Genomic DNA, 27,826 nt, shown 5'->3' with positions numbered 1-27,826 from the left:
CAGAGGACACCAAGAGGCCAATGGCAAGTTTGAAAGAGCTACAGGGCTTATTTTATGGCAGACTGGTCACTGTATGCATGTGACAACAATATGTCAGGCACTCCACAAGTCTGGCCTGTATGGTGGGGTTGCAAGAAGGACACCATTACTCAATGGTGTGCAAAAAACCACTGGAGATGCTGAAGTCATGTGGCAAAAGGTTCTGTGGCCTGACATAACCAAGATGGAACTTTTTGGCCTAAATGCAAAACGTTACTGTTGTGTTAGGGCCAGGATACGACTACACAAGTCAGTGTAATCAAACTCACAGCTTTTAATCGTCAGTCTCACAAAATGGCGGGAGTGCCGTAAAGCAGGAGGGATACCATAAACCAGTGCAGTTGTCAAAGCAACAGTGCAAACAACCATTAGCTCACAGTGCTGATGTAACATGCCAGTTTGTGGACATAACACTTACCCCACCCCCCTTTGGAAGGTTCATGTGTGAAAAGAGGACACAGTCCCATAGGTAACCTGGACAAGCCCAGATCCGGACAGACCAAGGTTGAAGTCCATCCAGTGGAGGCTGTGGCCCAGGCAACTGGGCAGCAGGCATGTCTTGTGGTGCATCGGCTGGCAGGATGTCAGGCGCATCTTGCAGGGCCACGGGTACATCCATCAGTGCTGTGGACATAGTCAGGGGAGCAGGCATGTCCGCGCAAGAATTTGAGGGAGCCAGCACCTTCTGTCGTTGGCTAGCATGCCAACGGGAGCCATCAGTCAGCTGGAATGTAGCTGGCCCCAGCTGACGACTGATGGCTGACCTGAAGGGGTATGGACCAGAAGGAGCACAGTTTGTTAGCACGATGAGGGCGACGTTTTCTGACCCAATCTGAAACCTGGATAGTGGGTGTCTTAGCCCTGCGTGTCCCGGCAAAGCACCGCTTCATCTTGTGTTGGCGCTCCTTAACTGCAGCTTCAGTGTTGCCAGCGGGAGCTTGGACTGCTGAGGGCCAAAGCCTATCCAAGGGCAGCTGCAGCTCACGGCCGACCAACAATGATGCTGGTGAGACTCCAGTCGTGAAGTGTTGCGTCACTCTGTAGTGTAGCAGTGTCTGGAGTAAAGCCGTTTGAAAAGTGAAACCCTGGGCGAGGTGTGCTTGGATGCCGTTTTTCAGAGTTTGGTTGATGCCGTTTCAAACGCTCTACCCTCTGTTCAGAGATGCCGTTTCAAACGCTCTACCCCTCTGTTCAGAGATGCCGTTTCAAACGCTCTACCCCTCTGTTAGCCTGAGGATGGTAGAATGCTGTGCGGATGTGGCGAACCCCACGGCCCTCCAGCTACGAAGAAAATTCTGCGGAGGTGAATTGAAGCCCATTGTCAGTGGTGATGGCCTGAGGGAGCCCCCAGTTTGCAAAGAACATGTCCATGATGTCTACCATTGCTCTAGTGGTGACTGTCCCCATGGGGATTACCTCCGGCCATTTGGAGTGCAGGTCATAAACCACCACCGCAAAGCGCTGGTGGTGAGGAACACGATGGATATCGCCACAGATGTCTAATTGGAAATGATCCTATGGCCTGGTTGGAAAGACAAGCTGCTGCAGGGGAGGCAGGGCCGGAGGACCGGTTTTGCCACTAACCAAGCAGGCGGCACAATCCTTTACCATGGCTTTGATGTCCCAGTCGATTCCCGGCCATCACTTCAAGTCCCAGCACCTCTGTTTAAGCTTAATTATGCCGAAGTGACCTTCATGTGCCATCCCCAAAACATACGCACGGAAAGCACTTGGGACCACAGTGTAGAGCCTGCGGGCCACAGAGGTGTCACTCCAACAGGATAGGTCCTCTTTGACACAAGTGAACGGCATCAGCTCCTCAGGCACACGGGATGGCCATCCAGTCCTGATGTAGGTGCAGAGTCTTGAGAGGGTGGAGTCCTATTCAGAGGTCTGCTGGAGCTCCTGTTGGGACACTGCAGCTTGGAGAGGGGCATGAAGCAACTGAATGTCATGCTCCCTATGGTCAGAGCAGCTGGTAGAGGCCAGGGTTTTAACAGAGTGGGAGAGTCGGTCTGCCACCACATTTCCCCTACCAGGCGTAAACTGAAGATGAAAGTTGTTCTGATAGAGGCGTTCAGACCACCGATGCAGTCAGAGCGGTTTGTGGTCTGTGCCCGAGGTAGACCTCACAGTTGAGTGCTTGGTGGTCAGTCCGAAGGTTGAATGCACGGCCATACAAATACATATGACACCGCTCACATGCCCAGACGCAGGCCAATGCCTCACGTTCACCTACAGAATACCTCTGTTCTGTCGAGGTAAGGACCCGGGAAGCAAAGGTGATGGGCTTCTCCATGCCATCCTGCACCTGCGAAAGCACAGCTCCCACGGCAGTGGCCGACGCATCGCAGGGGGCAGGGTGTGGGAGGCCAGGTTGAAGTGAGCCAGGATGGGTGATGTGGAAAGCTGAGATTTCAAGAGGCGGATGGCCTCAGAACAGGATGATGTCCAAACCCAGGGCTCGGCATGAGCAGCTGGCAGAGCAGTGCTGTCATGGTGGAGTATCATGGCAGGAACTGCAGGTAATATGCCGTCGGGCCCAGGAAAAAATCAATGTGGGCTGCGAAGGTGGGCTCCGGAATGTGATGGATTGCCTCAATGTTGGATTGAAGCGAGGAGCTGCCCCGAGCTGACAGGCAAAATCCCACTAACTCAATATCGAGCAAAGAAAACACACTTTCACCATTCAAGGTGAGGTTGTATTTGGCGTGTGCTACAAACACCCTGTGCAGACACTCATCATGGACAGATCTGTCAGACCTGTGTACGATGACGTCATCTCAGAAAATGGGCACTCCTGAAATCCCTGCTAGGATGGAGGACATCACTTTCCAAAAGCAGCTCAGAGCCGAGCTGAGCCCAAAAGGCATCCTGGTGTTATGGAATACTCCAGCATGGGTGACAAACGCTGTGAGGTCCCTGCTGTTGGGGTGGAGGGGCACCTGGAGATAGCTCTGGTGAAGGTCCAGCTTAGAAAACACCGTGAAGCCATCAAACTGGGTAGTCAGTTCCTCAGACGTAGATAGTGTAAATTTGACTGGAATGACAGCCATGTTTACTGCACGAAGGTCCACACAGATATGCAGTCCTCCCGACTTTTTTCTGACAACCACCAGGTTTGAGATGCAAGGGGCCGCATTGACTCGTTCAATAATTTCAGCTTCCAACAGGAGTTCAAGTACAGCAGCCACCCCATCACGGAGAGTGAGCGAGATGCGTCGCAGTGGCTGGATGAACGGGGTCACCGTAGAGTCGAGGAAGGGCTGGTGGGTGATGGTGGTGAGGCAGCCCAGTCTGTTAAACAGTATGGGCTATTTCTGCTGCCAAGGGGAGGCAACCTGCAAAACTGCTGACCCACTGGCATCCATTAGGGAGAAACCTAGCCTTGTGAAGAAGTCGAGGCCCAGGAGATTAGCACCGTGACAGGTGATGTGGAATAAGAATGCAGTCAAGTGCTTGATGCCACAGCACACAGGTCGTTGGATGGTATCCATTATGTCTATTTTGGAACTGCCATACCCACAGAGAGTTGTGGAGGCATGCTATAGTGGTAGGTGGGTGAAAAGTCGTTTATAAGTGTCCAGTTTGAGTAAAGATACGGTAGCCCTGTGTCCAATAGCAGGGGCACACACACACACACACACACACACACACACACACACACACACACACACACACACACACACACACACACACACACACACACACACACATCACCCAGTTGAATGGCACATGTTTTGAAAGCCACCAGGATGGAGCACACATTGTGTATAATGGTGGGTGTTATTGGTGAAGGTTGAGGTCTTCGGGGTGCTGGCGTCATGGCAGGGGCAGAGCGACACACTTTGGCATCTTGATTTCATTTTCCACAGTTCCTGCATATCTGCCCACGTGCAGGGCAATGTGGTGCTCTCGTAGCATGCAAAGCGGAGCCACAATTCCCACAGCGCTCCCGGAGGTGCACGTGTCACTGCTGCATTTGTTGAACAGAATGGCCCGGGTCTGAGTCATCAGCCTGCTGCAGCGTCTGCGCTGCCTGCTGTGTGGCTGCAGAGGGCGTCTGCAACACAGCTAGTTGAGCTGCACAGTCGGCAGTGGACTCAACTTGAAATGCAATTTGCAGCTTCTGAAAGCAGTAAATCGTCTGGTTCTAATAAAAAAGTCTCTCGCACACTTTAACACTCGACGTTTTTTTTCGATGAGCAAGTCCCTGATCATCTCCTCTTGCAGGGCCCCAAATTTACAGGAAATAACTAATCCTCTCAAGTTTGCAATATACTGGTGTACGGACTCACCCGGCAGTTGTTGTTGATGCCTGAAAAGAAACGCTGGAGAAGAAAACTCCGTGGGGCTGAGAAATGTGTTTCCAGAAGGGTTACAACCATAGCAAATGTGTTTGCAGTGCCCAATGTCCCAAATATCCACTGGCCTTCTGCACCCAGGCAACGAAGCAGCAAAGCTTTTTTCCTTGCATCACTCGGGTCTTCCAAGCCAAGCACGATGGTATAAGTTTCAAAGGAGGGAATCCAGAGAGTTCATGACACTGGAGGCTCGCCTGGCAGAGCGAGGAATGGAGGAGGCAGTGGGAGAGAAATTCCAGCCATCTTCGTCGCCAATTGTTGTGACAGGACACGACTATGTAGGTCAGTGTAATCAAACACAAAGCATTTAAATGTCGGTCTCACAAAATGGTGGGAGCGCCATAAACCAGTACAGTTGTTGTAACGCAACAGTGTGAACAACCATTAGCTCAAAGCGCTGATTTTACATGCCAGTCTGCGGACATAACAGTTACATTTGGCGCAAACCCAACACTGCAAATCACCGAAAGAACACCATCCTTACTGTGAAGTATGGTGGTGGAAGAATCATGTTTAGGGGATGTTTCTCATTCGCAGGGACTGGGGCACTTGTCAGGATGGAAGAGAAAATGGATGGAGCAAAATACAAACAAATCTGAGAAGAAAACCTGCTGCCCTCTGCAAGAAAGCTGAAATTGTGACGGAAGTTCACCTTTCAGCATGACAATGACCTGAAGCACACAGCTAAAGCTACACTGGAGTGGCTAAGGAATAAAATGTGAAATGTCCTTGAGTGGCCCAGTCAGAGCCCCGACCAAAATCCAATCAAAAATCTGTGGCATGGCTTGAAGATTGCTGTCCATAAATGCTCATGACTGAGCTTGAACAGTTTTGTGCAGAAGAATGGGCAAATATTGCCCAATCAAAATGTGCAAAGTTGGTAGAGACCTATCCCAACGGACTCACAGCTGTAATTGCTGTCAAAGGTGCTTCCATGAAGTATCAACTCAGGGGGTGGACACTTATCCAACCAAGATATTCTAGTTTTGTATTTTCTCATTAATTTTCTGAAATTTGTGGAGTTTGTTTTTTCACTTGGAAGTTGTGGGTTAACAATGTGTCAATAATAGTATAAAATGTCTGATTTAATGCAATTTCATTCCAAGCTATAAAGCAATGAAAGGTGGAAATTTTAAAAGGGGGTGGAGACTTTCTATAGGCACTGTATATATGCAATATGTTTAAAATCCATAGCAATCTAAATATGTGTTCTGCTGTATGCTTACTCCCCATCCCACAGTACATATTACCACCCCCAAATCCCTTTCTTTTGTCAAATGTGCCAGGAGATGCACCTTGTTGTAGTCCCAATTTTCATGATTCATAACCATCCACAACACCTTACAACTCCTAAATGTTACAGTGCATCTGCCATTCCTTCACCCGATCTGTGAAAGTATCTCGAATTTCCTGAATCTAATCAACCCCACCAACCCCCTCTCTGCTATATCCTTTACCCCAAAGGTACATGCCATCTGCAAATTAGGAAAGCCTCCTGTAAATTTGGAAAGCCGACTGTTGTGTTTATCTCAACGCAGAGTTGTTTCAATGTAACAAACTTTATTGAAATCCCAATGTGACCGTTGTGTGCAGTATCCTTACCACCACGAGGGAGTGAAGCCCAGGCCAAGAGGTGGTCACCCCTCCCCAACACCCCCCGCCCCCCGCCCACCCCTTTTCAAGTAAAGATGTCACCACATACATTACATTTTACATCTACCATTAGTCACACTCTCCAAAACATTTACATAAGCCAATTATGGGGGAATTATCCAATCCATAATTAACCCATTGCTACTTATTTATAGCTTATTTTAGTATGACTTGTAATACCCACTCCCTCTGGGAGTGGTGCGATACAATGCACATGTGTACAGAGAGAACTGGCATCCTCCCTCACTTTGAACCAAGGTGAATCATAAAAAAGGACAACATTTGATCATGCTGAGATTTTCTTCGTATTTACTGTAACATGGTTGTGAATAAATTTTTCATAAGTCCTTCGATTGCCTGTAACAGTTTTATTTATTTATTTACTTATTTACAGGTACCTGTATTAAAAATAGCTATAGGGGTCCACAAACATCCTTGACCATGTTGTGGAACGTCGGCCGAGACCCTCATTTGTTACCACTGGGGCCAGGGTGGAGACTATATATTCATTTCGTTCTTGCCAAATGATATTATTATTATTAACATAATTAGGATTAATTAATATATGCTTTGTTAAAATGTAATTGGATTCGCTATATATGCTAGATATCCCTTATTGTCGGGTTTTCCGGGTGTGTGTGTGTGTGTGTGTGTGTGTGTGTGTGTGTGTGTGTGTGTGTGTGTGTGTGTGTGTGTGTGTGTGTGTGTGTGTGTGTGTGTGTGTGTGTGTGTGTGTGTCTGCAACGCGAGGCTCCACAGCACGAACCAGCGAACCGATTTCGATGAAACTTTGCCAACAGGTCTCATATGGTCTGGGAATGTGCGCGTTTGAATTTCGTTGCCAAGCAACCACCCGTTGCTGTGCAGCGGCCGAAAAACCGCGTACAGTATTTTCAATACTTGTGCTTCAGTTTTGAATGTTGAGAAACGAGACTTCGGAATGAAACACTTCGAGAAATTTAGAAAATTTTACTTGAGCCGATTTTTGATTGAGGTTTTATTTTTCAAATGGTAGTCCTTCAAAAATAGGGTGTCTATTTACCGTCATTTTTATGAGGAGTGCCAGTTGGCAAAATACGCAAGAGGAAAAATCTTGCCAGGCAGAGGGACAATTGTATGTGAACCAATACGTCTTGGCAATGAATCTTCGTTGGTGGATCGGTCAGAATGAAAAGCATCGTATCCAGCGCTTCGATCCCAGCAAATCCCTCGTCGCCTACCGGCTTGTCATTATTTTTGTGATTTGTTTTGTAAATACAATGCCACGCCACAGAAAGACTTATTAAGCTGTTCTGTACACCTGAACATGGCATGCATTTAAACAGGAATTTTTCTGGGTTCTTTGTAGTTAATTAGCATAATCAACTTTGGAGGTCATGACAATCATGTCATATCACACCACATCAGAACGCTCAAGTAGAACTTCACAAAAAACATGCCCCACACACACCTCATCCATTTAGAGTAGATTAGATACGGTATGCATGTACAAAATATAGCCTGGTGTTTGTGCAGTGGTTAGGGCAGCGGCTTGGGATCCAAAAGGTCCTGAGTTCAAGCCCCGTTGGGCCACTGAATTAATACACCAGGGGGTTGACTGGTGTATTAATAGGTGTACCATATCCCTGTGTCGTAAGAGGGGACCAGGGTTGCGTCAGGAAGGGCATCCGGCGAAAAACATGTGCCAAATCACTATGCAGATCATAGGGAGGATCCACTGTGGCGACCCCTAACGGGAGCAGCTGAAAGAAGAAGAAGAAGATGTATGTACAAAATATTATATATATATTTATATATATATATATATATATATATATATATATATACAAATATATATATATACAAATATATATATATATATATACATATATATACATATATACATACATACATACATACATATATATATATATATACACATATATACACACGCACATATATTCGTGCTCTTTTCATCGAGGGGGGAGGAGTAAAAGTATGTTTTATGTTTGTTTCTTCCAATTTTTTGAAATGAGTGGAAATGGGAAATAGGAAAGGATAAAATTGTAAAACTTCTTTGTATGACTTCTTTAACTTTATTGCAAACATAGAGTTCATACACGAGTCATAAATGTATTATATCATTACATTATCACAGTATTATACAAACAGTGGGTTATTCCACCTCTGTAACGGTGAGGTGAGACTCAGGCCAACAGTGAATAACTTAACCAGCATGTGGTCAATAAGAATCATGATTTCTAAGGCTCTGCACTGACTTCCTGAGCTGTTCTTGGAAACACATCACCCGATGACTTACAACGGTTTCAGAAGCACTATTGTCGAGAGTAAGACCCAACAACCAACGAATTATGGCATTGTTATAACAGACGGTGATTTTGCGCAATAATGACTGGCCAAACTTGCCCCACAAAGCTGAGCCGTACAAGTTACAAGTCAGATTTAAGCCGATAACACTTGATTCCTTCAGAACAAAGGAAAAACCCATGAAGGAGCATATTTGCTCGCACACAGAGAAAGCGATAGTGTCGCTTAATATCGGGGTCATCATGCATGTCGTTACTGATAATGTGACCAAGGTACATGTCAACATACTTCAATTTATCACCACACAGGTAAAAATCAGGTAACTGGTCAACCATAACTTGTCTAGACTGAAACACCATGCATAACTGCGCTCAGAGTGGTGAAGAAAGATCTGCGCCCTGTAATCGGCAAGTGTAAACAGTCTCACAGGGATAAGATTGAAGACCTACACGATGGTGATGGTCGTAACGCTCTGAGGGGGACTCAGAAATAATATGATGGGCATGAATGAGAAGAGAGATGAAGAATGGTCGATTGCCCATTCATGTTCCCAATTCCAAATTTGTGGATTAACTGAATGACTTTTTACAATATATTTGATGTTCCAGGGAACCAAGTAAAATGTGAAACTTTCTGTGCGGATCTGGATACTCAAGCGTGTCCCATGCCTGAATCCTGAATTCAGGTAATTCCTGAATCCGATGTCATGAAGTGGTTTCGGGGGTTGAGTAAAAGGATGGCTTGTGGTCCAGATGGCATTAAGCCTTGTATTTTGAAACAGTGCTGTTTAGAACTTAGTAAATTTTTTTACTCAATTGTTTTAGATACTTTTAATTACTCATACTGTTCCTATTTGTTGGAAAAGGTCCATCATTATTCCCATGCCAAAAAATGTTCAACCAAGGCAGCTCAATAATTATAGACCTGTTGCCTTACTTCCATCCAAAGTATATGTATGGAAAATTGATTGTTAAGTTCATAATAACAGACGGAGCTCCCAACTTGGATCCTTTACAATTTGAATACAAAGCAAGATACGGTGTCGAAGACGCCTGGCGAAATTTGCTTCATCTAATCACAAGTCACCTTGACAAAAATGGAACCTACGTTTGTGTAATATTTATTGGTTTTTTTTTTTGTCAGCCTGCAACACTGCATCCATTCACCCTTATGAAATTGTTGAGTGACTTGTGCCAAAATTCCCATATCATATTCTAGGTGGGACGTTTCTTACGAGACCATCCTCAGCAGGTGAAAGTGAATGGTAGTTTATAAAAGTTATCAATTTTGAACACTGGTGCTCTCCAAAGCTGTGTATCATCACCTATACATACTTCAATGGGATTGACGCATTCAATAAGTGGTGTGGGGACTTTTGTCTCACACTGAATGTGTGCAAACTGCAAAACTAAAGAGATGATTTTGGATTTTCGAAAAGGTCACAATCATGAACCAGTAACCATAAATGGTGAAAAGGTGGAAATTGTTAACAAATTCAAATACCTGCGTATTATTGTTGATAGCCAGCTAACTTTTGATGAAAATACCTATGCTGTGTACAAGAAATTGATGCAAAGATTGTATCTTCTCAGAAAGTTTAATTAATTTTGTGTTAGATCACGCATGATGTGGATGTTAATTACCAATTCCTTGCTGATCAGTGTTTTGTCATTTAATTTGGCTTTTTGGGATAGCTATCAAAGGACAGAGGAGCTCCTTGTAAGCCGACGGCCATCCACATCTGGTACGCGAATGTGTCTGCAGCAGTCCTCCTGCATTCGGGTTACCTTTTCCTCGGAGGTTGGTGGCAGGATTTCACTCCGGCCACCGTAAAACACTTCACGCCATAAAACACACTAAAAATGCAAAGAAAACTGAAAACCCACTCCATGGGATTACCTCCTGTGCAGCTGCCCATCACAGGGCAGCTCACCGGATGATGGGATTGGGGAAAAGCCTTCAGGACCCCCACTCTAATGATAGGAGGAAAAACACAGGGTAATTCCTTCCCGAGTTGGATTAAAGTAGTGTTGAGGTGGTGCTGAGGTGTCATCCACCAGACGGCGGTTGTCTCTGGTTAAACCAAGGCGGTCCCTTCGGGTGAGTGCCTGGAATGTCATATACCGAAGAGATGATGATCAACTGTCTCTGCTTTCATCTGAGCTCCAGTGCTTGATCAGTATTGCAGCACTCTCTGAGGTTCGGAAACAGGATCACGGCGAGTTACACCGACTACTGGTCTGGTCGATCTGATGGTTACCATGCCCAAATAGTTGTTGAAGCTTTATCAAATAAGCTAACTCTCATGATAATTGAGGTAACAATGGTCAATGAGCATGCTATGAGACTGAGGATTCATCACTCATTGGGTGTCATTTCCCTGGACTCTATCTGTGTTCCGATTGAGGCGAGTGATCTCACTGATTCTATGCCGCACTCGAGACCGTGGTTGATCATTACCCCAAACAAGATACTCTTCTAATTGTGGGTGATTTCAATGCATCAACTGAAACTGATAGGGAGAGCTAAACGACATGTGTTGGACCCCATACGCACATATTAAAACCACATGGGTCTGGAACTGTGAACCAGAATAGCACTAAGTTCCTTAGCTTTAGAAGAAGTCGTGGACTTAGGATGGCTGGTTCATGGTTTCAGCGCCCACAGGCTCATCGCTGGACTTGGTATCCCAAAGCTGGTGGTGTGGCAAAGGAAATTGACCATGTGCTCATCGATGGTCACTGGAGGATAATTCAGAACTGCAGGGTCGACTGGAGTGCCCAGTTCCTCAACAACAACCACAGGCTCATTGTAGCATCTCTGAAGTTGCAGCTTAAATCCAGGAGAATAGTACCATCCCAGCTTAAACTGAATATTCACAAGCTCAGGGATGAGTGAGAGCTGAGGAGTTTGCGAACAAGCTGAATGGGGACTTGGAGGGTCTCGGTGCTGTGGGGAATCCTAAGTAGTTGTGGAGTGCCTTCAAGAACACCATCCTTGATGTCGCCGGTGGATGTCTTGGAACTCACCGTAGGGCGAAGAAGAATTTTGTCTCTCAACGGACACTCGATACCACTGACCAGTCACAGGGCCAAGCGTAACGGCAGAGTTAAGCTGTTCAGGGAACTGAAGCAAAAAACTGTGCATGCACCAAGGGTGGACAGGGAGGCAGATGTGCAAGGAATCTGTGAAGGTGTGGAGCATCACCTGTGGATGAGTGATTCTTGGCCTGCTTCCAGAAGAATTTGTGCATTGCGTTCCTCCAAGCCCATCCCTCGGTGTGCTGCTGTTCGAGTTGAGGGTGGTGGACTCTTGATGGAGGAATCCGAAGTGAAGGCCGCCGGGCCAGTTACTTTGAGCGGTTGTACCAGGCTAACCCACTGGCTGTTGAGTTGGATGTCAGTGATATAAAAAAACCCAATGCTGAACCACCAATCAACTGTGAACCACCTTTATTTGTGAAAACACAGGCTGTGGTGAACCATTTGAAATAGTTAAAGCCCCATGCTGAACTTGTCAAGGCTGGTGTAAATGCTGTACTGGTGTTATTACATGCAGTTCTGCGCTCTGTTTTGAACACAGGCATCATCACAACTGACTGGAAAAGGGGCCTTGTCCCTCTCTGGAAAGGGGAGTGTGATCACCAGGACTGCAAAAAACGACCGAGGGGTGACTCAGTGCTGGCCAAGGTCTTTGCTTGGATAATTCATCATCGAGTTGGCCACAATCTGCTCGAGCACCTGCGCCTGGAGCAGTCAGGCTTTACACCAAATAAGTCAATGATTGACAACATCCTTGCTGTCTGGGTCCTCACCGAATGCAGACGAGAGTTTCCGCAGGGGCTGCTCGCTGCCGATGTTGATCTCCGCAAAGCATTCAATTCAGTGAATCAAGATACCCTCTGGAGGATTCTCGGTCTTCGCAGGGTGCCACCAAAGTTTGTAAATCTGATTTCTGAACTAAACTCTGATAAAGAGAGTGCTGTGAGGTGTGGTGGTTCCACCGCAGACTTATTTCCGGTTGTTACTGGAGTTTGTCAGCTGTATGTATTGGCCCTCACACTCAACACTTGCATGGACTGGATTTTGGGGAACATTTTGGAGAGATCCAGCTGTGGTGCATCGTTTGGGAATGTCATTATCTCTGACTTTTAACCTCTCTGCAGGTTTCTCTGATACTTCTCCAAGTCTTTGAGTTGAACGTCAAAGCGAGGGCTGATAACTCCACACTCGTTCAACATGCCCGTCAGATTGACCACAAGCTTGCCTACTCGATGGTCATCAACTATCTCAAAAGCTCTCCAGTTCACTGACAGAGAGACGGCGCGCAACTGACTTGCAGTTCTTGTGGAGGAAGGATCGCCGCCACCTTATTCACCCCTGTCCGGGGGGGGGGGGACGCCTCCACCCTCCCGCTTTCTCTCACTGGATCGTTTTGGCATGCAGAATTGCTCGTCGCCCTGTCATTGGCCAAAACGAGCGGCAAGTCCGTCGATTGGCCCGGGGGCGTGGTGACGTCACGCGGACCGCCTTTCTCACCGTCGCGGGGTCTGATTGGCTGAGCGGCGGCCACCTCACTCGTAGCACGCTGATTGGTCGAGGGCTACCGCGAGGCACCTCTTTGAACTCCGCCAACCATGGAGTCGGCCAGAGCGAAGTGAACGTGAGGGTGATGCTGGCGTTGTTGTCGTTGATGTTGGTGGTGTAAAAATAAAAGAAAACCCTGACTATCAAAATAACTTTGCAGCGCATGTACATTCAATTACCCATTAAACAAGGGGAAAGGGGAGCTATCTATCCACATTTACTTATCGAAGTAACTGAGCTATAGGACCTGTATGTTGAGTGCTCATGGCTTCCAGATTCATAACAATATTTCTGTCTTCTACCATCTCCTCTCTGGCCTTTCCCCCTGCTCTGAGATATGTCCCCCCCCCCATATTTCCGCAAGGAGAAACCCCCTTCTGGAGAAATTAGCAAAATTAAGAATCACTGCTCACGATCACCCTTTCATTCCTCTTTTTCCCCACCTTTGTAAGAAACTCTTGCACTCTCTTCAATCCCACTCTTCCTTCCAGGTCTTCAAAACAGCTGTTCACAATCTCTTATCTTCCACCATCCAAAACCATGATCTTTTCTACGCCTGATAATCCACCCCAAACCCACCTTCTTCAAATTCCTTGCTTTCCTCCCTGAAAATCCCTGTAGTGTCCATCTGGTTTACACTTTGTAACCCACCCCATCCCTCCCATAGATCTCATATCTCTGTTCCCCACTGTTTTTTCCTTCCCTCTCCTCTTGCCTCCTGCCCCGCTTATTGTACGTTCTACGTGTTAGCTCTCATTCGAGCCTCGACAGTCTTTCCAAAAAAAAAAGAAAAAAAAGTGGACACACCATGATCCAACACATTTTTGAGCAGCGAACAATGATTAACTCTGTCAAAATCCTTCTGGGCATCCAGAAAACAAACAAATACAGGACTTCCATGAGTAACATAATAACCAATCACATGCTTAAACACATGAAATACTAAATCAGTGGAACAACCTTTTCAAAAACCAAAATGATGATCGCATATCCATTCGGTCCGACCCAGTGACCGACAGTGACCGACCCAGGAATCCATTCGGTCCATCATGCCCACACATTTCAGCCAATATTGATGTGCACCTCATCCTCAAAACTTCAATGCTTCCCGGTACCGACTCACTTAATTAGGACCCAACATGCTTCACAGCATATAGGCCCACAACGAGATTCCTCCATCTTATTCGGTCTTGAGAAATCCTCTCTGCACACTTCAGGCAATTCCCCTTTCCAATCAAAGTTCATTTTCATCAATTCTTCTCCATGTATTTCTTGGTCCACTACCCAACCCACCCTCCCTTTTCCTTTTCCCCACGTGTCCAAAACGTGGTTTCTTTCGTAAAATGTCCCTCTTGCTTTCTCATTATATGTCCAACCCATCACAGTCTTCGTTCTTTAGCCTGTATCACAATATCTCTTTCCCCAGCCCTCCTCATTATTTCCTCATTTCCTATGAAATTTGGCCAGAGAATACTTAAAATCCTTCTCAAACATCTACGGTGGAAGGCAGTCAGTTTGCGTTCCAGTTCCTTGCTTATTTTCCACATTTCTGTGCCGTGTCCATAACAACACCGATTTAACATTGGAATTGAATAGTTTTATCTTGGTTTTTAAATTATAGTTGTCTGAAATTCCAAATCTTTCAAAAAGAGTTAAACATTGCCTGAACTTCTTCAGTTCCAGAGAATAGAGAGAATTGTTCTGGAGAATAGCCCAGCTTGGTCATGTCGAAACCTCTTATCCAAACCTTCTTTAATTCTTTTTGGATGCATCTGGTAAACGTTTTTTGAAACAATTGATACTCAATCTATACCTTTCCAATTGTTACATTCTCCTAAATATCATTTCTTCATAACTTCAACATAACTTGAAGAATTCAAACTAAACTAGAATGGCACTCAGTAGAGTGCAAACCTCTGCCCCATAATGCATCATCCACGAGAACATATCTGGCCCAAAACATTTTTGAGATATCCCGATATATATCGTTGTTGGGCTCGATCTCTCAACGGTGAAGAATCACTGAAGAATTTCTAGTAGCCGGATCCGGATCTTCACCAAAATCTAATCAGTTGTTCTTGTCACACACCCAACCTGTCCACAAAATTTCATCTGGATCCGTACACAACTTTTTCAGATATCCTGCACACAAACAAACAAACAGAGACAAACAAACAAACAAACAGAGACAAACAAACAAAGAATAAGACGACATCATGCAGAGCACGATACTTGCAAGATCCATTAAACAAATTTGACCTCAAATATCATTGGTGGTTGAATTAAATGACCAAATATGCACCTCCTCTTCAAATTTCAAGTGAATCAGATGAAAATTCAGGATTTTAGAAACACCACCTTAGTTGTAGACCTTGGGCCAATGTTGACATTTTGGTCCTTGTTGATCTCAAAAACGAATTGGCTTGTTAAATTCAGAGACCTGAAACATAAATCCTCTTCAAATTTCAAGCAATCGGATGAAAATTGAGAATTTTAAAAATACCACATAAGTTGTTGACCTTGGGCCTATGTTTACCTTTTGGTCTATGTTGACCTCAAAAATAATTGGCTGTTTGAATTCAGTGACCTGAAATATAAATCCTCTTTAAACTTCAAGTCAATCGGAGGAAAATTTTTATTTTTTGAAATTTTTTTTTGAAATTTTTTAAAATTGAAATTTAAAATCAACAATTGAAAATTTTTTAGAAATCTCCCCTCAGTTGATGACATTTGGCCTGTGTTGACCTTTTGACCTCAAAAACAATATGCTTCTTCCTCATGCCAAACTGGACGATGTGGTGAAGTTTCGTAAAGATTGGTTGAAATTGTGACCTGCAGGCGACAGACAGACAGACAGACAGACAGACAGACAGACAGACAGACAGACAGACAGACAGACAGAAAAACAAAATCGACTGACCAATATACTTGAAAAATCTTTGATTTTGCAAGTAACAAACAGATAGAAAGGGGTGAAAATATAACCCCCTTCACCTTTGGTGGCAGAAGTAATAAGACCCATCTTCCAATCTGATGGTGAAACCTCTTAACCCCAAATGTTTTTGAACAACTTCTCAAATGCTTCTGCCATCTGTTCACCAACATCTCAGATAGTCCCCAATCCAAAACCATGATATTTTCTACCCTCGTTACCCCACCCAACCCGAATCCCTCCTCCTTCCAAATTTCCATCCTGAGAGTTTCCTTCTGTGTCCATCTTGTCCACCCCATGCATCCTCTCCTGCCCACCATTCCTCCCTACACCCATTGTTTGTCCACCTCCCTCTGTCCTGGCCTTTAGCTCTGCTGTTGACTCCATCTCTCCATCTCTATCTCTATCTCTATCTCTCTCCTGTTTCTTTTGTCCTGATTTGTCCAGTGCACTAGTACTAACTAGTCTCTTCCACGCGGCTTGACTGTTGTATGTATGCAAAAATATTAATTTCCTCTGTTAGAGTCTTCAACATATTCACCAGTATTACATCGTTTCAACATTGTTGCGACTACTCATGCAGAATGTTTTAATGATAATGATGTCATCATAGGTCATGTGGTATAGTAGCCATATTGGAAAAACAGAAAAACTTTGGATCTCCATCTCTGAAACTGCACCAAAGAAAAAATTGAAACTTGGCACATGTGAAGTACTCCCCATGGGGCTGAAATATGTAACATCAGTCACATGTAACGTCAGTCACATTTTGTCGTGTCAGTCGCACAGTTAATTTACACCTTAAACACTAGATGGCAGTACAGACTAGTGCACATAAAGTTGAATTTTTGATGAACTGCCATCAACAGTGACAACTGTGTCTTTGTTCTGACAGACCGGCTTCCCAGTTCAAGAACCGCTATGTTGCTGTTGGAATGCATGATGGGAAGCAAGTGTGATTTTTTTTGTTGTTGATGTCATCGGTGGCTTCGTTATGACATCATAATTACAAATGTAGAACGCTACATCAGATCAGTATGAAAATTTTTGTGGGTCATCTAGGGATAAAATAGTGCACAAATCTTTTTTGATTACAACATCGGTCACTTCATTTGGCAGCCATATTGTTCAATGAAATAAATAAACAAATAAATAAATAAATAAAAATTTAAATAAAAAAAACTCAAAAATCTTCTCTGAAGTGGCTGAACAGATTGAGGTGAAACTTTACACATATGACCGCCTATCCATGAGGAAAAAAAGGTTCACACATGATGTCATAGGTCACATGGTTTGGCAGCCATATGGAATTACCCAACATATAAAAAATCTTCTCCAGAACAGCGAGACAGATTGAGGGAAAACTTCACAAAAATGTTCCCCAAGGCACTTGTGTACAAGGTTGTTCAGGATTCATTGACAAGTCACATGGTTTGGCAGCCATATTGAATTTTTAAGCAAAATATTAAATGTTTTCTCTGGAACTGCTTAATTAATTGATGTGAAACTTCACAATTGTGATCCAGTAGTGATGGCGAATACATGTGTTAAATTTCAACTAAATTCAATCGGATACATGGTCTGGCAGCCAGAATTATTTAATTTTTATGTGTTGTTTTTTTTTTTTGATGATGTATTATTTTAATAAGGCTCACTTGGATGTGCCTGGATGAGTTTGAGGGTAGAGGAGTAACAGCTGAAATGCGAATCCTATCCAGGTTCCTCCTGATGACTTGATCTTTTCTTTTTGCTTGTTTGAGTTCCTTCTGATGACTCCAATGCAGGACTGTACCTATTTGGTCTTCCATTTGATTTGAATTCAATTCTTTTTAATCCCATTCTAAAATCAACTGAATAGCAACAAAAAATATCAATGGGTCAGGGTCAGGTGTCCGATCAAAGTGGGGTTGCATCAAAGCGGGATGTCTTGGTACCCGGTCATCACTGCCAGCAGCTATAAAGTGACAGTTCTAATTATGTTTCTTATTAATTATGTAACATACCAGTACACAAACGCCACACAAAACTACACAAACACCACACAAAACAAATCCTGGTGAGGGTCTGCAATCTCTGTTTGCTCCTTTTCTTCGTCTCATTACAGCTCGTTTTATCTTCTCTTTTGTTAAATATACTTTGATTATAATTATCCATAGTACAAGCACGTTTTCATCCAGATCTGGAGTTATATGGCTCTTCTCTATTCAATATCACTTCAAAATGTTCTATCCATCTTGTCCAATTGTCCAATTGATCTTCTTTGGCCGATATAGAAAATATTTCCATATTTTCTCTTTACCAAAATTGTGACATTTTGAAACATTACTTTGGCAATCTGATACAAACATCTTCTCTAATTTTTTCGCACTGCCTCCTTTGCTGTTGTTTCCTTCTCATCCTTCCAAGTAATCTTTCTTACTTCCTAATCTTTATCTTTCTACTTTTCTTTTCTGACATTCTTTCTTGGCAATTGTCGTCATCTTTGGCTGAAATTATTTTCTTTTTGAGTTATTTTCTTTCCTTAATCACCTTGCATGACTTTTCTGTGATCCATTCTTCTTTTTCGTCTCCGCCCCACCAACAAGGTCAGAGACGGGGAATATTAAAGTGAGCTCTGTTCGACCGACCGACCGACCAATAATCCGTCCATGTACTTTTGTGGACACGATATTAAAAAAAAAAAAAACATTGAACATTTAGCTTTGATTGCAGATATTTATTCCTCATGACATGGTCTCAACCTGATTAGATCACAGGCGCAATCAGTTAAATCAAGTTGCCATGGCAACCATCTCAGTAACTTGACTTGTGTTGACGATACTTCAAAAACCATTCAAGATTTCGCTTTCATACGACACGGATAAATTCCTCATACCTCCAAAAAAGGTGAGAGACCGAGAGTATCAGCTACTCGTTCTTTTGTGAGTAACCCAAGATTTCTTTGCTTGCTTCCATAATCACATTTCTCAATCTTTCCCAATACTCTTCAATCTCCATCACTCCTTCTTCTTTGTCCATCAATATTTGATCTCTTCGAGATTTCACGATTATATTTTTCGACATTATCCTCCGACTCTTTACCTCCACCACCAAAGGTGGAGGAGCTGAAGTTTTCACCCCTCTCTCTGTTTGCAACTGTTCTTGTCTCCTTTAAAAGCTATATTTTTTACTTTAACAACTACTTATTGATGATCACTGCCTGAATCAGCTCCTCTCGTTGTTCTTACATTCATCAATGACCTTTTCCATTTCTTATTTACAGCCACATGGTCTGAGATTTTGCACTACTATGACATCCAAGTAAGCTTGTGAATTTGTGTTGGAAACAAGATATGCCAATCACAAAACCATTTTCACCACAGAAATCAGCAAATTTCTCTCCATTATCATTAATTTCACCAGCATCACAATTTTACGTCGCTCTTTCTCTTCCCATATTGTCACATCCAACTTTTGCATTCATATCTCACAATACCAACATATCGTGTGTGTTGACAGGATGGCCGAGAGGTACACACACTCGCCTCTCAGCTGTCTCGCCTGGGTTAGAATTCCAACTCGGCTATAAACTGTCAACCCAGTGTTTCACACGCATGGCGATTCACTAATGTGTCCTCAAATGGACGTTAAGCAAGCGTCCCAGCTACCGACATTAGTTGGTGGACGTTAAAGATCCCATGGAATCATTTGCGAAGAGTAGGCGAGCTATCGCTGACACCGTGAACAAATTCCAAATTTCTGCCGAACCAGCAAAGGGCACCATCATAAGCACAACCACACCCTCAACCAATGATGCTACCCATGCAGCCTTGTGCTGCAAACTAACGAACAACAACGTATCTTGTTTCTTTACTTTCCAAACTACTACCAACTGTTCAAAAATTGATCTTTCTCTGCCTCCTTAGCATCGTTCGTTACAGCATATTACACCGTCTTATACTCAGCTTGCAATGCGTTGAATCAAATCTAGCCCCAATCAGTCTTTCATTCCCAGGTGTCCATTCCATCAATGACTCTGCCACAAGCACATCGAACATCAGAGCAACACCTTTATTACGCTCTCCATCCAAAGTACCTGAATGTATAACTGTCTCTCCTGCTTGTAATCTTGGTTTCCATTCCCTCCACAGAGTGTAGAGTCTACACCATATCTCACTTTTAACCGAAAATGTTTCTAATGGAGTTTTTTTCATTTGCTTCTCCCTCACCGCACTCCTTACTGTTTGAAATATCGAACGCACATTCCATGTGGGTAATTCCACCGTAACTGACGTAACATTCAGACAGAACTTATTGGCAGTTCTCAAAAATATTTCATGAAGAACAAGGTTATCGTACCAAACGTATTAGTATATTTGTGCAGTGAACACAAAGGTGCCAGGAAATGGTAATTATATGAGATTAAGAATTTTTGCCCGAGTGCTACGGTATGATGAATCTTTGTAACGGACGTAACCGTCAAAATACCCGCTTTAGCATGATTATCGTTTTGCTCACAAATTTCTGTGAAGTGTTCTACGACAGAAGACTAAATCTGGTATCGCAGCTTGGTTTAGGTATGTCATTGTATTCCCAGTATTTATTTGAGGAATTCATGATACCATGTAAGCAGTACCATGGCAAATGTAATGTAACGGACGTAACAACTGAGTGTAACGGACGTAACGTCTCTGGACGTTTATTAATAAACGTCCGGAGATGCTACCACAATGTATGCAGACAATGCTTGATGAAGCTAATATTGCAAAAATTCAATTATCTCAATTCATGACCTGTCATGTGGTGTATAAGGTTTAATCAAAAATGTACTTTCAAAAAATAGCCACCAGGTAACTTTTCCCATGGAATTACCCATGTTCCAACTAAAATGACTCATTTGGTAATCGTTGGAGATGCACTTCCTTTCCCAGGCAGCATAATTATTGTTGTTCCCCTCGGACCCAGTGTGACCACTCTTTGGCTTTTTTCACAAGATCTTGGCGATTCGTTATTCACCTTGGCGTATCTAGGTTTTCTATTATCATCGCTTTTCTGAAACTTTGTGAATTCTTGGCTTTTTTCATTGGCTCACCTTGGCATTTACGAAAATGAGGAGTGGTGGTGGTGGTGGTCGTCGTCGTATGGCAGCTTAGCTGCCGTGGTAGCTATCATTCATTGAAGCGCAAGTGTGGCGCTGATGCAGTGCCCCTCTACCAGTACACACACTGGAACTGGTACTCATTTCGCCGACCTCAGAAGGATGACAGGCTCAGTCAACCCCCATGGTGTACTGTATAAATTCAGCAGCCGATGGGGTTTGAACTCAGGACCCTGGAGCATCCCAAGCCGCCACCCTAACCACTGAGCCAACACCAGGCTAGGAGTGGCCACACTGCTCGGACCACGTCTCCCGTCCAAGAGCCGGTCACCATTTCGCTTGAAGTTTCTTGTTGCGGTTTCTGTAGCTTGTGTGTATATTTTATGAGTCGGTCGCTGCATGGCCTACTCCTCAACCCACTACTAGAAGGACCGGGAACTGAATTTATTCGAGTTTGCCCTCTCCCCCTTGACCTGTCCGACTTTGGTGACCCAACCACTCTACCTTGTCAAATCGGCCGAATTCCCACCGGCAGAGCTCTCAGGATAATAGAAACACGAAGACGGACACCACCACCACCACCACCACCCACACGGGGTAGGGGTACATATCATCTTAACCGCAGTTTAAATCCCTTCTACCGTTTCAGCCGACACCCCTCTGCTCCACAGAGACCATTCCATACATTCATTCATTGCCATCAGAGTGAGACCCCCTGCCTTCACGTCGGCCCAACTGTCCTTTTCTGTGACACTCTCAAGCAATGGTCCCTGTTCGGCTGCTCCTCATGTCGCGACGTACATTAGACTGAGAAAACTTTTTCGCACTTATTCCCTCGATCGCCTTCATTATCTTAAACATCTCGAAATCCAATCCAATCAAGATCGCTTCCTTGCGACTGTATGAAAGTTTTTCCCCTTTCTTCCGCTCCGAACAGCTTAATCTCGCTTACCACGACATCAATGATGTTGTACTTCAGTGGTGGCGTCGGGGCGTGCGGGCGTGCGACACGTGCGTCACGTGCGTCACGTGCGACACGTGCGACACGTGCGTCGCGTGCGTCACGTGGCCCGGAAATGACTATCTTTCGTGATTTACAATCTTTCAAGACGAAGCACCCGAGGGTGTTGTCTCACTGCCGGAAAACCGTTAACAACTCGTGAGCAGTGATAAACACATCGCAAAAGGGATTGGTCCATCTCAAGGAAAGAAAGGACCATCATGTGATGAATCGATTAAAAACATGTTCTCCCCCCCCCCGATGTTCAACTTGACAGGACTATTACAAAACAAGGGGGTGAGGTTAGGTTAGTGGAGAAAGCAAGAGGAATAATAACTACCTCTAATGCATAAAAATGTAACAAAATTTTTCATTAAAGTCGTATAATTCCCCCATGTTAATACACATATCGATATTGTTGAATAAATCTACACGACAATTTAATGTAAAATCCTAAAACACCCCCTCGTTAGTGAATGGACTAACCCACACGCAACGAGTAACGTTGTGGTTTTTTTTCCTTTCAAATCAAAGCACCTGTCCCGACTCCTATTCCCAGCGGTGATAAAAAGCGGAAATAGCTCAACAATCGGGGGGAGAAGGCTTTAAACAACAACAAAAATCCCCCGAAATCAACTTTTTTTTTTCATCACACAAAACAAACCGTACCACCACAAAGGGTCCGAGACCGAGACCGAGACCGAGCACGTGTGCTGGGGTGTGTTCCATCAGTTTGTAGAGCGCTCGCCAAGCGGCTTAAGCACTCAAGCAAGCACTCTAACGAAACAAGGAAATCCAACACAGGTGGAGGCCGTTCAGTCCATCATGTGTGCGCGAACACCACACCAACAACCAATCTGCACAAGATCCAAAGAAGAAGATACAAAAAATGTTTTTAATGAATTAATTTATTAATATGGAATAGGCAAAGCCGAGAAGCGAACGTAGAATTCTTCTTACATTCGCTTCTGACTTTACATAAAACTTGTTCACAACTGTATACTTGCTAACGATACCGTGGAACATGGAAGCGCCGCACAGCTGATGATTTTGACGCAATTTCCAGTTACTTCGGCCTGGATTCGGGATCAGCGAACAAATAATGTAAATCACGATTTTTGTCAGGTCAGGTTCGATCTGTGACCTGCTACAGGTACCATGTAAACCTGCACTAACCTGTTCCATGGTCGGGTTGTCGGCGACTAAACCGTCCCCCACCAGGTTTTCTGGTGAGGGGGGTGTTTGGATATGGACACCCAGCAGGATTAAAAACAAAACCTGTCAAAGGGCGGAGGAGCTCCTTGTGAGCCAACGGCCATCCATATCTCGTGCCCAACTGTGTCTGCGGACGTCCTCCTGCAGTTGGGTCACTTCTTATTAGGAGGTTGGTGGCAGGATTTGCACTCCAGCCACCGTAAAACCCTTCATTCCGCAAAACGTAAAAACGCAAAAAAATCTGAAAACCCACTCCGTGGGAGTACCTCCTGTGCAGCTTCCTTTCGCAGGGCAGCTCACCGGATGATGGGATTGGGGCAAAGCCTTCGGGACCCCCAATCTTTGATAGGAGGGAAACTACGGGGTAACATCCCTGGGTCAGATTGCGGGAGAGTGTGTCGGAGTGGTGCTGAGGTGTCGTCCACCAGACGGCGGTCTCCTTGGGTTAACCTGAGGCGGTCCCTTCGGGTGGGTGCCTGGAATGTCCTATCCCTAAGAGAGGATGATCACCTGTCTCTGTTATCATCTGAGCTCAAGCGTTTGGACATCGGGATTGCAGCTCTCTCTGAGGTTCGGAGACCGGATTGCGGCGAGATAATGGTGGGAGGTTACACCTACTATTGGTCTGGTCGCTCTGATGGTTACCATACCCAAGGAGTTGCTGTAGCTGTGTCCAATAAGCTGACCCCAATGATAATTGAGGTAACTCAGGTCAACGAGCGTATTATGAGATTAAGGATTCGTCACTCCTTAGGTGTCATTTCCCTGGTCTCTGTTTATGCTCCGACTGAGGCGAGTGATCTCACCGTGAAGGATGCATTTTACGCCACACTCGAGTCTGTGGTTGATCAGTGCCCCAGACGAGATACACTTCTAGTCTTGGGCGATTTCAATGCATCGACTGGAACTGATAGGGACGGTTATGGGGTGTGTGTTGGTCCCCATGGGTCAGGAACTATGAACCAGAATAGCACTAAGTTCCTTGACTTTGCAAGAAGCCATGGACTTAGGGTGGCTGGTTCATGGTTTCAGCGCCCACAAGCTCATCGCTGGACTTGGTATTCCAACGCTGGCGGTGTGGCAAAGGAGATTGACCATGTCCTCATTGACGGTCGTTGGAGGATGATCCAGAACTGCAGGGTCTACCGGAGTGCTCAGTTCCTCAATACTGACCACAGGCTTGTTGTAGCAACTCTAAAGCTGCACCTTAAATCCTGGAGAATGGTACCATCCCAGCCGAGGCTGGATGTTGCCAAGCTCAGGGATGAGAGAGTAGCTTAGGAGTTTGCGAACAGGCTGAGTGGACACTTGGGGGGTCTGGGTGCTTTGGGGGGTCCTGAAGAGTTGTGGAGCGCCTTCAAGACCACCGTCCTTGATGTTGCCAGTGGATGCCTTGGAGCTCACCGCAGGACGAAGAACAATTTTGTCTCTCAAGAAACACTGGATACCTTTGACTGGAGTCACAGGGACAGGCCTAATGGCAAAGCTGAGCTGTTCAGGGAGTTGAGGCTTAAAACTGGACGTGCACTGAGGGTGGACAATGAGGCCTATGTGCGAGGAATCTGTGAGTGGGTAGAGCATAACCTTTGGTCAGGTGATTTTCTTCCTGCTTACAGGGGAATTCGCGCATTACGTTCATCCAAGCCCATCCCTCGGAGCACTACAGTTCGAGCAGAGAGTGGTAGGCTCTTGACAGAGGAGTCTGAAGTGAAGGCCCGCTGGGCCGGTTACTTTGAGCGGTTGTACCAGGCTGATCCCCCAACTGTCGAGTTGGACGTCAAGGGTGTTACAATCCCTGTTGCTGACCCTCGAATCAACTGTGGTCCACCTACGCTTGTGGAAACACGGGCTGCGGTGAACCAGTTGAAACGGGGCAAAGCTCCAGGGATCTGTGGCATCCATGCCGAACTTCTCAAGGCTGGTGGAAATGCTGCACTCATGTCGTTGCATGCAGTTTTGTGCTCTGCCTGGAACACAGGCATCATCCCAACTGACTGGAAGAGGGGCCTTGTTGTCCCTCTCTGGAAAGAGAAGGGTGATCGCCAAGACTGCAACAACTACTGAGGGGTGACGCTGCTCTCAGTGCCGGGCAAGGTCTTTGCTCGGATAATTCTCGATAGGGTTCGCCACCATCTGCTTGAGCACCAGCGTCCAGAGCAGTCAGGCTTTACACCAAAGAGGTCAACGATTGACCGTATCCTTGCACTTCGTGTCCTCACCGAACGCAGACGAGAGTTTCGGCAAGGGCTGCTTGCAGCCTATGTTGATCTCTGTAAAGCGTTGGATTCAGTGAATCGGGATGTCCTCTGGAGGATTCTTGGTCTTCGTGGGCTGCCACCAAAACTGATCGATCTGATGTCTGAACTCTACTCTGGTACTGAGAGTGCTGTGAAGTGTGGTGGTACCATCTCTGACTTATTTCCAGTTGTTACTGGAGTTCGTCAGGGATGTGTACTTGCCCCCACACTTTTCAGCACTTGTATGGACTGGATTCTAGGGAGGATGTCGGAGAGATCAAGTTGCGGTGCGTCATTTGGGAATGTCAAGATCTCGGACCTTGACTTTGCAGATGATGCAGTCATCTTTGCGGAGACTTTAGACATCCTCTTGGGGGCCCTCGAGGTGCTGAATGAGGAGTCGGAGCCGTTGGGATTACGGGTTTCTTGGGTCAAAACTAAGATCCAGGCTTTCGGTGACATCTTGGATGCTGCTGTCCTTTCTGTGTCTGTTTGTGGTGAGGATGTTGAGGTCGTGGAGAGATTCACTTACCTTGGCAGTGATATTCATGTCTCTGCTGGCTGCGAGTCAGAGGTCAATAGACGTCTGGGTCGGGCCTGGGGAGTCATGGATTCACTGGATCATGGGGTGTGGCTCTGCCGGTACCTGTGCGGGAGGACGAAAGTCCGAGTCTTCAGGTCCTTGGTACTTCCAGTCTTGCTCTATGGGTGCGCGACTTGGACTCTGACCAAGGATCTGAGACGGAGACTTAATTCCTTTGGTACCAGGTCTCTTCGGAGAATCCTTGGCTATCGCTGGTCGGATTTTGTGTCCAACGAGCGGTTGCTGAGAGAGACTCGGATGAGATTTGTTACCTGCATAGTCCGTGAGCATCAGTTGCGGCTGTATGGACATGTGGCTCGTTTTCCTGACTCTGATCCTGCTCACCAGATTCTCTCAGCGAGGGAGTCTCATGAGTGGAGGAGGCCAGTGGGTCGACCACGTGCCTCATGGTTGCAACAGGTTGACCATCATCTGAAGGAGATGGGGATGGGCCTGGCATCTGCCTGGGGGATGGCCAGACGGAGGCCCCTGGAGTACCGGCGGAAAGTGGACGCAGCGACGTGCTGTTCTGGCACATGCTCCCATACCTGACCTGACCTGACGATTAAAAAATATTTTTGATGATGCGGGAGATATCTTTATTAAAATTAACTTTGGAAAAAAATAATAGAATAAATAAATTAACGATCACTTCGAGTCAAGAATAAAGTAAATTAAAGGTTCCGGAAAGAGTTTCAAAATCACTCCCGGTGATTTATTTAAATACAAAATAAACACTTCCTGTCATGAAAAAAAAAATCACTTTCGGAAGTATAAAATTAACTTTGGGAAAAAATAATTGAATCAATAAATAAACACTTCCAGTCATGATCTCCCGGCATGCATCATTCCCCATGACAAAAACCGGAAACAAAAAAAATCCAGAAACAAAACAAAAACGGAAGCAAAATGGTCATAGGCAACGACACGGATTCACAATTGCCAGGGTATTGTGTTGTTTTTGTTGTTTCCTATTCTCTCATGTGCACGCATAAAGTAATATTCACAAGATAGAAATAAAACCCAATCGTGTTTATCCACCGCGCAGCGTTTAACAACAACCGGAAGCAAAAGCTCATATCCAATGACACGGATTCCAAATAGCCAGGGGTATTGTGTTGTTGTTGCTGTTGTTTCCTATTCTCTCACGTGCACGCGTTAAGTATGAAGCTCACTGCGTTCGCTATTATTATTATTATTAATTTTTATTAATATGTTTTAAGTTTTATTTTTATTTTTTCTTCCCCTCAGGGGAGGGACCTACTACCAGGTACATATCGAATTCTAATTTAAACTTATCTACTCTTTCTGCTGCCACTACCTTTCCAGGGAGGCCATTCCATGTATTATCTACTCTGAGTGAAAGACCCCTGTCTGACTACCATCTTAACTCTCCTCTTCTTTACTCTCAGGCTTTGGCCCCTGGTGCTATCACTATCTACTCTTCTGAATAATTTATCTTCACTTATTGTATCTCTACCTTTCATTATCTTAAACATCTCCATCATATCTCCTCATAACCGCCTCCTTTCTCGTGTATAAAGCCCTTCAGCCGCTCCTCTCACAGCTGAGTCAAGTTAGGCCCGGAATCAATCTAGTACGAGCCAAACCCGCGCTCCGCGTGGTTTCTAAAGTGAGAGTTCGTTAGGACGTCAATATATCCAGTGTTCACAATGTCATTTATCGAATTTCTTTCTACACAATATTTCTTGTTACATTTTTTGTGTCAAATGCACCTTCTGAGACTGAGGTCATTAGTCAGCATGACATTAGCGGTGACGGTCTGTCGGCAACAGACGTAATGACGTCAGCGAATGACCGATGATGTCATTG

The 27,826-nt window shown here is 45.0% G+C and overlaps 1 protein-coding gene across 5 annotated transcripts in view; it reads right to left on the bottom strand.

Annotated features, from left to right (window-relative positions):
• SELENBP1 (selenium binding protein 1) overlaps positions 1 to 22,061 on the bottom strand; it is a 155,819-nt gene extending 133,758 nt beyond the window's left edge. For 2 of the 5 annotated variants that reach the window (XM_085874607.1, XM_085874601.1), the window contains exon 1: positions 21,911 to 22,061. The gene's annotated coding sequence lies outside the window, so the exon portion shown is untranslated. The remainder of the gene's footprint in view (positions 1 to 21,910) is intronic. The other 3 variants (XM_085874602.1, XM_085874605.1, XM_085874606.1) reach the window with 3 other exon arrangements.
• Positions 22,062 to 27,826: the final 5,765 nt, after the last annotated feature.

The sequence above is a fragment of the Eptatretus burgeri genome, chromosome 3 (genome assembly GCF_056783735.1).
Source record: "Eptatretus burgeri isolate ZD-2024b chromosome 3, Ebu_testis_v1, whole genome shotgun sequence".
In the NCBI taxonomy this organism is placed as follows: Eukaryota; Metazoa; Chordata; class Myxini; order Myxiniformes; family Myxinidae; genus Eptatretus; species Eptatretus burgeri.
This window is presented reverse-complemented; position numbering and strand designations above follow the sequence as displayed.